The 12,117-nt window shown below is 34.5% G+C and overlaps 1 protein-coding gene across 1 annotated transcript in view; it reads right to left on the bottom strand.

Annotated features, from left to right (window-relative positions):
* Positions 1-12,117, bottom strand: part of LOC127728339 (calcium channel flower-like) — a 172,782-nt gene that overhangs the window by 146,359 nt on the left and 14,306 nt on the right. The window lies entirely within an intron of this gene.

Here is a 12,117-nt window from a genome sequence, read left to right as displayed (position 1 = left end):
TATTTTTCAGTCTGTTAGGTCCTGACTATATTTATTAGTTTATCCTGATTTTTTTACATAGATCGTCATCCTGCCTTTTTTTTGTCAAGTTGCTCACCCTGCCTTATCTTTTATTCAATGGACTTGATGAATTAACATTGTACTTGAAATGAAACCGTACTTAACTACAAAAATAACCAAATTACATACTAAAGATATTGCTCGATTTTTATAGTAAATGGGTTTGTGTTATAAACTGTCATGTTCATTATTCATATTCTTTCATAAGTTTTAGGATAGTGTGATTTTTTTTCTGATTTAGTTTACTTGATTTTGAAAAAAAAATCCCGAAATTCTAAGTAAATTCAGAACATGTAACCAGCCATGCTTTGTTTAGAGAAAAAATGGAGATGGCAAACCATGGCACAGTGGAAGGAAATGTACTGTATAAACTCCAGCGATATACTTTCTTAATTTATAATTAACTGTTTTGCTATCCTCGGTTGAAAATTATATATTGTAAATATTTAAATAGTTGCATAGAAAACAATCAGTTTTAAACAGTGTGGTTATTCACTAAATGTATTGATAAAAGGTGACTCCATTTTTGTACATACTTTTACAGTAGTCATCCTTAATTTCTTAATATTTCGTTTATAAGTTTATCATACATGTATGATTTTGTATTTCATTTTAATACGCACGCATGCCACACGTTACTTTGGCGGATAGTTCAACAATGTTATGCAAAGCTCTATTCTTACGGTATGAAATTAAAGGATAAATTTTCAACCAATTAAAATCGAAAACAGTACATTTATATAGTTCCTTATAAACTACGACATTTCTCACAAGTATTTATTTATTTTTTAGTTCCACACATGCAAAAATAAAATCTTCGCCGATGAAACATTTCAAACCTTGTTACACCAACATGCCTTCACTGAATTCATTTGAATTTCGTGGTGACCATGATAGTACATTGCATAGTACATCTATATTCACGTGCACACATGATACGATCTTTAGGGGACAATTTGCTCGTTTATGACACGTCATTTCTGAATGACCAAACGCTTAGCTACTTTATTTTCGTTTTATAGCATGAAAACAATAAAAGAGGAATGTGCAACCCATCATAAATTTGAAATGGATCAGTATTATGAGATCCTTATTATAAGAATATACGACATTGTCAGGATAATAACCTAGCGTCAATATGAAAGAAATTAAAGTGGTTCATACATTCATCCGTATAAAAGCGGCACATGTATTTTATTTTATCCATATATTTTTCTAGTCCGAGATTACTCTGACGTCCAACGGCTGTTTTGTCAGACAAGCTGGGGCCGTGGGACACGGCCCCAGCTTGTCTGGCAAAACAGCCGTTGGACGTCAGAGTAATCTCGGACTAATATTTTTCATAGTGCGGAACAAGTGCTGCATGCATAAAGAATATTACTTAACACAAATTATTAGTATAATATTTCGACCCTACTATTTGAAATTCACAAAATACTTATTTAATTATTTCGACCAAAAATCATTGTTTTTTACGTTCGTAGTAACGTAGTACATTCCATTGTCGGTCACCTGTGTCAATTCACGTGCACACTACAATTGTTGTTGTATTTAAATCTTTCGGCCAATGAAATGAGACGTTACAAGTTGTTTGTTTGTGATACGCCAGAATGTTATCAATGAATTATCAATCGCTAAACTTGACTGCATTTCAGTGTACCTATTCAAAAACGTAAATGCAAATTTCACAAGGCTTGATCCAAATAGCCTTTTTACTGTCTAATAACTTGCAAGTACGAAAAAGACAGGAAAGAAGTATATTTTGTCTATATGTTTTGTGTTTGCACACTTTTTAAAGTTGATCATGCATTCGTTCTAAAATAAAATTTTGACCAGATGAAAGTTGAAAGATGACATAATTGGACAACCACAATTGTTAAATCGCTTTGACGTCCGAAAAAAAGATAATTATCAACACATCCATTGTAACTTTTAAAGCCAGTTAAATCCTTTTTTGCTGAAAGAACGTCCGATATCATAAAAATTCATTATCAAAACATAACAAAAACACAAGTAAAGAACGTTTAAGTATTCAATATCAAAACACAAAGGTTATTCCTGATTAGTTTTTCGAATTATTTTATTTAGGCGTTGAGACCCTTTGGTGACCCCACAGTTTAAATGTCTATAATAAATACGTCGTGAGTTGTGGGCGTTACAGACGAACGTTCACCTAATCTGACCCAGTCAATGGGATATTTTAGCGCGCCAATCAATGGTCTCGGCTACACTGTTTTGCACATGATTCTATTCCCCATTCCAAACTTAAAGACAAATTGAAAGAGTTGGTCATGCTTTGTTTCATAAAAAAGAATGGCCAACGTCGATACAAGTATCTTGCCTTAGGGAGGGATAAATCGTACTTTGTGAAAAACCACTCTGATTCAAACAGAAAATTATCTGAAACTAACATCAAGAAGCTTGATTTCTTGATTGGCAACATATTTGTTACGTTAGGAGAACGTGTATTTCAACAAACAATCGGCATTCCCATGGGAACCAACTGTGCTCTTTTCTTGCCGACTTGTTCCTTTATTCATAAGAGGCTTACTTCATACAGAAACTTCTTAGGAAGAAAGAAAAGAAGTTAGCAGTATCCTTTTAACTTTACTTTCCGCTATATAGATGATGTTCCCTCACTAAATAACTCAAAATTTGGTGACTATGTTGAACATATCTATCCCATAGAACTTGAGATAAATGATACTACAGATACAGTTAAGTCTGTCTCATATCTTAACCTACATCTAGAAATTGACAATGAGGGCCGGTTGAAAATACAACTTTACGACAAAAGGGATGATTTCAACTTCCCAAACTTTCCATTTAGCAACATTCCAGCAGCGCCTGCATACGGAGTATATTTTCCCCAGTTGATACGATATTCCAGGGCTTGTATTTTCTATCATGATTTCCTTGATAGAGGGTTGATATTCACAAGGAAGCTATTAAACCAAGAGTTCCAAGTGGTGAAGTTGAAGTCATCCCTTCGTAAATTTTACGGACGCCATCACGAGATGGTCGACCGTTATGGAATATCCGTTTCACAGATGATAACAGATATGTTCCAATTGTCTTAACTACAAACCCGTCCCCCTTTCCCCGAATGTGACCTACCGAATTAGACTTATTACCAGGTTTGTACTAACATGAGCAAAACGACGAGTGCCACGTGTGGAGCAGGATCTGCTTACCCTTCCAGAGCACCTGAGATCACCTCCAGTTTTTGGTGAGGTTCGTGTTGCTCCGTCTTTAGTTTTCTATGTTGTGTTTTGTGTACTGTTGTTTGTCTGTTTGTCTTTTTCTTTTTTAGCCATGGCGTTGTTAGTTTATTTTTGACTTATGAGTTTGAATGTCCCTTTGATATCTTTTACCTCTCTTTTACAAAAAGGTGATGTGAAAATGGCCAATAGAGAGGAATGCCCCTAATAATTTTGAGGACAGAAGGTCAGAGGTCAAGTTCACAGAAGCTATTGATTAACTGTAATTAGGGCAACATTTTAGTTTTATATCTTTTGAACCTTATGTCTAACCGTAAAAAAATTTAGTTTGATAATGCCGCATCGGATTTCTGGATATCTTTTGAACCATATGTCCAACCTTAACTAACCATAGCTTGATAATGCCCCTTAGAAAGAACAAGACCCCTATTGATTTTAGGGTCTGCAGGTCAATAGTCAGTCCTTCGAATACACTGAACTTTAGGATAACTGTATTCTCCCATTAAAATAAATCTTTTTAATCTATAAATCATTTCTATACAAATCTTTAGTGGATAATGTGCCTTGAGGTTAAACAGACCACTGTCGATTTTGAGGCTACTAGGTCAAAGGTCAAGGTACAGCAGCGATTGAGACTGAAATGGGCAAGGTTTGGTTTTGGGATATATTGGAATCATGCCCATCCTTTCCGATAAGTTAGCTTGAAAGGTCCTTTGAAAAAACAAGACCCTTGAATTAGACGAATTTTGCTAAAACTTTCCTTTCAGCACATCTTTTGAGCCATAAATCAGATCTTTACTAATTTTTAGCTCACCTGGCCCGAAGGGCCACCTAAGCTTATGCCATCACTTGGCGTCCGTCGTCTGTCGTCAACCATTTCAAGAATTGTGTCTGAAACTACTGGGCCAAATACCTTCAAACTTTATTTGAATGTTTCTTAGGCTATCTAATTTATAAATTGTATCAGAAGTTTTGATCCATCAACAAACATGGCCGCCATGGCTAAAAATAGAACATAGGGGACAAAAGCAGTTTTTGGTTTATATCTCAAAAATTACAGCAGTTGGAGCAAAAGTGAAAAAATTTAAAGTGATAAATGGGTCATGATCTATCTGTTATAAAATTTTCAGACAAGTTCGACAACCCATTGTTGGGTTACTGTTAGAAATAGTTAATTCTTATTAAATTTTACTGTTTCTGGTTATTTTCTTTAATATTATAATATATAGAGAGAAAGTATAAATGGCAATAAATGTTCAGCTAAGTAAGATCTACAAATAAGTCAACATGATCAAAATAGTCAATTGACCCCTTGAGGAGTTATTGCCCTTAAAATGTTTTTTTTTTACATTTTTTGTGAAAGTCTAATTACTTTTTCAAAAATCTTGAATTGAATGTTCCTTAGGGTATCTAGTTTATAGATTGTATCCGAGGATTTGATCCATTCAAAAACATGGCGGCAGTTTCTAAAAATAGAACATAGAGGTCAAATGAAGTTTTTTTGACTTTCATCTCATAAACTAAAGCAGTAAGAGTAAAACTGACATAGGTAAAAGTGTTAAACAGGTTTAGATCTACCTTTCAAGTAATCTTCAGACCAATAGGACAACTTATTGTTGGGTTACTGTCCAGAAATAGTTAATTTTTAGGAAATTTTACAGTTTTGGGTTATGTATTATCTTTAATATTATTATAGAAAGAGAGAAAGTGTAAATGACAAAATTGTTCAGCAAAGTAAGATCTTGCGTTGGGGTGAAAAGACACCTATTGATTTTGAGATCAAGCAACAATTTATAGATTAAATCAGAGTGACAGCAAACCGGATTTTCCTGCAGAGGTCGAACCCTGAACAGTTGAGCAAGTATGGACACTACATTTAAGCTTAAAACAGCTCTGAATTTGGATTGTGATGGAATATTTGACACAGCATAGGTTTGTGACACAAAATGAATGTGGTCAAAGAACTGAAATATTTGAAATTGGACATTTACCTATTATGGTCCAATATCCAAAATATCTCAATACATGGTTAGATTCAGCATTTCAAAGAACCCCATAATTTCAATTTTTGTTGAATCAAACAAAGTTTAATTTTGGTCCCTGATTTGAACCAACTTGAAAACTGGGCCAAAAAATCTAATATTTAAATACAGGTTTAGATTCAGCATTTGAAAGAATCCTATATACATTGTATATTTAATTTATATTGAAATGAAACACAGGTTAATTTTATCCATAATATTTTCTGTGCAAAGGGAAATAACTCAAACTGGATAAATAGTTCTCTAAAATAAGATATGATGCAATTTTTCAAATTATAATCAATAATATAATAACAATAAACAGTGATGACTAAGTTCTCTAAAATTAGATATGATTTAACACTCAAACATTGTTAGAATCAAAGCATATTAAAGAACCAAAGAATTCAATTTTTGATGAAATTAAAACAAAAGTTTAATTTAGGACCCTTTGGACCTCAATGTGGTGTTATCTTATTAATAATGAAAAGAAATACAGGTTTAGATTAAGCATTTCAAAGTACCCTATATATATATTCAATTTATGTTGAAATCAAACACAGTTTAATTTTGGACCCTGATTTGGACCAACTTGAAAACTGGGCCCAAATCAGAAATCTAAATATATGTTTATTAATAGACAATATAAGCTTAGTATTTAAAGGAGTTCACTTCATCAAAAAAAAATATATAGCATTCAGAAAATTAGTTTTTACAGAATAACAAACAAACTTCCCACACAATTCTTCAAACAATTTACCAAAGAAAAGAAGAAAAAAATCCAAAATTTTATTTATCATTAATTCAATGTCTTTTCAAAATCTATAAAACTTATCAGTAACAAGAAATAATTGTAACAGGATGCTGTCACGAAGTCTCCCAAACAAAGCTCCAATAATTCATATTAATTCCCATGGTCGCCTGACATAGGGCAAAGACCAGTACAAATTGGTTTGTGATATGCATAAGTGACGCCTATGGATTGACCCTGTATGTCATTCAAATATTCTTGAAATGACGAACAGGAATATATATGGTTTTGCATGAGATATCTTATAATGAAAGTTTATAATTTGACTCTATTCTTGATTAGAATAAATGAAAAGAACAATTTATAAATTTTATGTGTTTAAAGCTCTTCTGGATTACCTTCATCAGGGACGCTCAAAGCCAAAAAATTGAAAGCCAAGGATGTTTAAGAACAGAAATATGTGAAGAGCTATATGACCAAAAGGGACATAAATATGATATCCAAATCCATCAAAGGTTCACTATGCGTGAGGGAGTTGGAACCTTAGGTTTCTTATCAAGTTTATAACATTTCTTGGGAGTTACAATTTCATAAAGACCCCTTTTATTGGACAGCTGAAAACAAAGAAATCATGTGATCCTACAAAATTATTGACAAGAAAAGTGGTTATGAATGTTGTTTGAGTAGCATTTAATTTTGCAACATACATTACTTGATTGTCTTTCTTTGTCGTTTAAATATTTGCAATACACATCAAATAAGATGTAACCACAGTCTATTTTCAACAAAATTTAATAATATTAAAGGCAAATATTTGTAGATGCTGTTTTGAGTGAGCAATCATTGTTGGTTGAATTTTGTTTTTAAGGTATCTTACAAAGTATACAAGATATCATCTTAAGTTTATAAGATAGCTTATAACTTTTTAAGATATCTCATATAATTTATATGATATTATGTATATTTTATATATCATAACTTACTGGTATATTGAACAAGATATCATCTAAAATAAATACTCTTTGGGATGCAGCTAGAAATGACCACAGAGGTCGAACCTTGAACATTTGGGGCAAGTATGGACACTACATTCAAGCTTGATACAGCTCTGAATTTGGATTTTGTTTAAATATTTGACATAGCATAGGTTTCTAACACAGAATAAATGTGGTCCAAGAACTTAAAAATTTGAAATTAGACATTTACATATTATGGTCCAATATCCAATATCCAAAATCTAAATACATGGTTAGATTCAGCATATCAAAGAACCCCATATATTTAGTTTTTATTGAAAATAAAACAAAGTTTAATTTTGGACCCCAATTTGGACCAACTTGAAAACTGGGCCCAATATCCAAGATCTAAATACATGGTTATATTCAGCATATCAAAGAACCACAAGAATTCAGTTAATGATGAAATCCAACAAAGTTTAATTTTGGACACTTTGGACCTTATTATGGACCAATTTGATAATAAGGCCCCAAATCCAAAATTTAAATACACGATTAGATTCAGCATGTGAAAGAATCCCAATTTGGACCAATTCAGCATATCAAAGAACCCCTTAAATTAATTTTTTGTTAAAATCAAACTAAGATTAATTTTGGACCCTTTAGACCTTAATGTGGACCAATTTGAAAACAGGACCCAAATTCAAAAATCTAAATACATAGTTAGATTCAGCATATCAAAGAACCCCAAGAATTCAATACTTTGACTTAGGGATCTACCATTTGATTTTTATGGGGGGGGGGGGGGGGGGGGGGGGGGGGGGGGGTAGGATGAAAAATTTTGTCCTGCATCTTTTTTTAGTTGTAATCTCTGTCCTGCCTTTTTTTTAAAAGTTTATCCTGACTGTATTTTACCTAAATTGTCATCCTGACTTTTTTTTTTTTGCAAGTGTCTCATCCTGCCTTTTTTTTTTACTCAAAACTCCTGTCCTGCCTATTTTTTCAAATTTCATCCTAGCCCCCCCCCCCCCCCCCCCCCCCATAAAAATCAAATGGTAGCTCCCTTAAATCCTCTGAAATTGGTCAAGAAATAAGCAATTTACACAAAGTATTAGAAAAGAATAGTTTGTGGCCCCTTTTTCCTAAATGGTTAAGGCTATAACCCCCAAAATCAATCCCAACCTTCCTTTTTTTGGTGTGGAACCTTGTGGTACAATTTCATAGAGATCCATAGACTTATACTCAAGTTATTGTCCAGAAACCAGAAAATCCAAGTTTTTTGGCCCCCAATTCCTAACCAGTTTAGGCAAAAACCCCCAAAATCAATCCCAACCTTCCTTTTGAGTTATGGAACCTTGTGTTACAATTTCATAGAGATCCATACACTGATACACAAGTTATTGTCCTGAAACAAGAAAATGCTTGTTTTTGGCATCTAATTCCTGAACAGTCAGGACATTAACCCCCGAAATCAATCCCAACCTTCCATTTGTGGTATGGAACCCTGTGGTACAATTTCATAGAGATCCATAATCTTATACTCAAGTTATTGTCTGGAAACCAAATGTCTTCGGACAACGACAATGAAGACGGCGACAATGTCATACCATTATTCGAGTATAAAAATTTTGCAGTCATATAAAAGTACAAGATATCTTTTATGATTCATGAGATCTATTATAGATCTTGTGAATACATTTTAATGAAACTTCTTATAAACTTTATAAGAGTTTATGAGATATCTTATATACTTTATGATATATAATATATAGTTTATAAGATATCTAACAACAAAAAGTAGATATCTTATAAAGTATATGAGATATCTTTAACATACAATAAATATTACTATAGAATGCAATAAGACTATGACATATAGTTGCAATTTGACCCAATTATTATCATCACAACAATTTTTTCCTGGAAGTAACAAGTATATATGTACATTCATTAGTTTACATACCTGTAACATTAAGTAATTCCTTTTTAGCTCACCTGGCCCGAAGGGCCAAGTGAGCTTTTCTCATCACTTGGCGTCCGTCGTCCGTCGTCGTCCAGCGTCGTCCGTCGTCGTCCAGCGTCGTCCGTCGTCGGCGTTAACTTTATACATTTTGAACTTCTTCTAGAGAACCACTGAATGGAATGAAACCAAACATGGCATGAATGTTCCTTATGAGGTGCTGACCAAGTGTTGTTACTTTGTAGCGGATCCATCATCCAAGATGGCCGCCAGCGGGGGACTTAGTTTAACATAGGACCCTATGGGAAATACATACAAATGTCTTCTTTTAGAGAACCACTGAATGGAATAAAACCAAACATGGCATGAATGTTTCTTATGAGGTGCTGACCGAGTGTTGTTACTTTGAAGCCGATCCATAATCCAAGATGGCCACCAGCGGGGGACTTAGTTTAACATAGGACCCTATGGGAAATACATACAAATGTCTTCTTTTAGAGAACCACTGAATGGAATGAAACCAAACATGGTATGAATGTTCCTTATGAGGTGCTGACCGAGTGTTGTTACTTTGAAGCTGATCCATAATCCAAGATGGCCGCCTGCAGGGGACTTAGTTTAACATGGGCCCCTATGGGAAATACATACAAATGTCTTCTTTTAGAGAACCACTGAATGGAATGAAACCAATCATGGTATGAATGTTCCTTATGAGGTGCTGACCGAGTGTTGTTACTTTGAAGCCAATCCATAATCCAAGATGGCCGCCAGCGGGGGACTTAGTTTAACATGGGACCCTATGGGAAATACATACAAATGTCTTCTTTTAGAAAACCACTGAATGGAATGAAACCAAACATGGCATGAATGTTCCTTATGAGTTGCTGACCGAGTGTTGTTACTATGAAGCTGATCCATAATCCAAGATGGCCGCCAGCAGGGGACTTAGTTTAACATTGGGCCCTATGGGAAATACATACAAATGTCTTCTTTTAGAGAACCAACGAATGGAATGAAACCAAACATGGCATGAATGTTTCTTATGAGGTGCTGACCGAGTGTTGTTACATTGAAGCTGATCCATAATCCAAGATGGCCACCTGCAGGGGACTTAGTTTAACATGGGCCCCTATGGGAAATACATACAAATGTCTTCTTTTAGAGAACCACTGAATGCAATGAAATCAAACATGGCACGAATGTTCCTTATGAGGTGCTGACCAAGTGTTGTTACTGTGAAGCCGATCAATAATCCAAGATGGCCGCCAGCGGAGGACTTAGTTTAACATAGGACCCTATGAGAAATACGTACAAATGTTTTCTTTTAGAGAACCATTGAATGGAATGAAACCAAACATGGCATGCATGTTCCTTTTGAGGTGCTGACCAAGTGTTGTTACCTTTGAAGCTGATCCTTCATCCATGATGGCTGCCAGATGGGGACAATGTTTAACAAAGGACCCTATGGACAATACATACAAATGTCTTCTTTTAGAGAACCACATACTGAATGGATTGAAACCAAACATGGCATGAATGTTCCTTATGAGGTGCTGACTAAGTTTTGTTACTTTGAAGCTGATCCTTCATCCATGATGGCCGCCAATGGGGGGACTTCCTTTAACATAAGACCCTATGGGAAATACATACAAATGCTTCTTCTAGAGGTGCACGGAATGGAATGAAACCAAAACATGGCATAAATGTTTCTTATGAGGTGCTGATTAAGTGTTGCTACTTTGTTGCCGATTTACTGTTCAAGATGGCCACCAGGATTTTTTATTAAATTACAGGACCAATATTAAACCAAATTTGGCCTCACTCATTATTAGGGTATCTGTTATGATTTTAATCTATTTTTACATGATTTCCAAAACCAAAGTAGAATCAGGTGAGCGACACAGGCTCTTGAGAGCCTCTAGTTTATACCCCCACTGGACAGAGTGAAGGGTATATCGGAATCCTCAAGTTTGTCAGTCCATCTTTCCATTGATCACACTTTTGGTTTCCAGATGATAAATAGAGATCTTCTTTTGAAATTACTTGTTATTTTAATGGAATGTTCTGGACCACTAAAAAGAGGTTATTCTTGATTTTTGTCATTTTCACTTTTACCGCTCAACTTTTTCCCCCCAACAATCTTCTAAACATGTGATACAATTTGATGCAAGAGCTTGGGTATATTTCCAATGCTTGGTCAAGTAGTCAATACAGCACAACATTACAGTTGAATAGTACAAACAATTTCTATATGTAAAGAGAATAACTCTGGAATTTGTCAACCAACCAGAATGCCCTAATATTAAGAGCATGCTAATGTTGGGTTCTTACAAGGTAGATTTCATAAACGTCTGATTAGGCTGGTAGGAGTAACATCACAAATGTGAATACTTAATAGCATACAAAATTTGTATGTTCAAAGTACTTGTCAATGGATCAGAATGACCTTCTTATGTGCACATCTTCATGTTAAGATATTATAATTTACAAAGTTTCATGAAAATGTGATCAAGCATGTTGGAGAAGTTGAGTCGACAAAGTGCACTCTGAAAAATTGTTAGAATTTTTTGTTTTAAATTTGGTTTCCAGATCATAAATGGAAAACCCCTTTATGAAATGGATTGAAATTTTAATGGAATGTTTTGGACAACTAAAGACAGGTTAAATTCTATTTTTTTAACCAGAGTTCTGATACTTGTCTGTCAGAAAAATTCAAAATTTTGTGGTTTCTAGATGATAAATAGAGAACCCCTTTTTGAAATGAATTTAAATTTTAATGGAATGTTTTGGACAACTATTGACAGATTAAGTTTCGATTTTCCTCATTTCCACTTTAATTTTTCCAGAGTTACAGAGGGGACTCAGTGGCCGAGTGGTCTAAGTAGTTACTACTGTAATCACTAGCCAGTCAACACTGAGGTTGTGAGTTCTAACCCCGCTCGTGCGGGTACACTCGATTCCAATCTTAATTGACTAGGATTGTCAGTTTTCCCATCGAAGGTAGGTGGTTTTCTCCGAGCACTCTGGCTTCCTTCACCAGTAAAAACTGGCCGCAACGAAATAGCCCAAAAGCGGTGCCTAAAAGTGGCGTTAAAACACCAAAAATCAAAATCAAATCAAGAGTTACAATAATTGTTGGAAAAATGCA

Source organism: Mytilus californianus, unplaced genomic scaffold, assembly GCF_021869535.1.
Source record: "Mytilus californianus isolate M0D057914Y unplaced genomic scaffold, xbMytCali1.0.p SCAF_2, whole genome shotgun sequence".
Lineage (NCBI taxonomy): Eukaryota > Metazoa > Mollusca > Bivalvia > Mytilida > Mytilidae > Mytilus > Mytilus californianus.
Note: the sequence above shows the minus strand (reverse complement) of the source record. Positions and strands in the feature narration are given on the sequence as shown.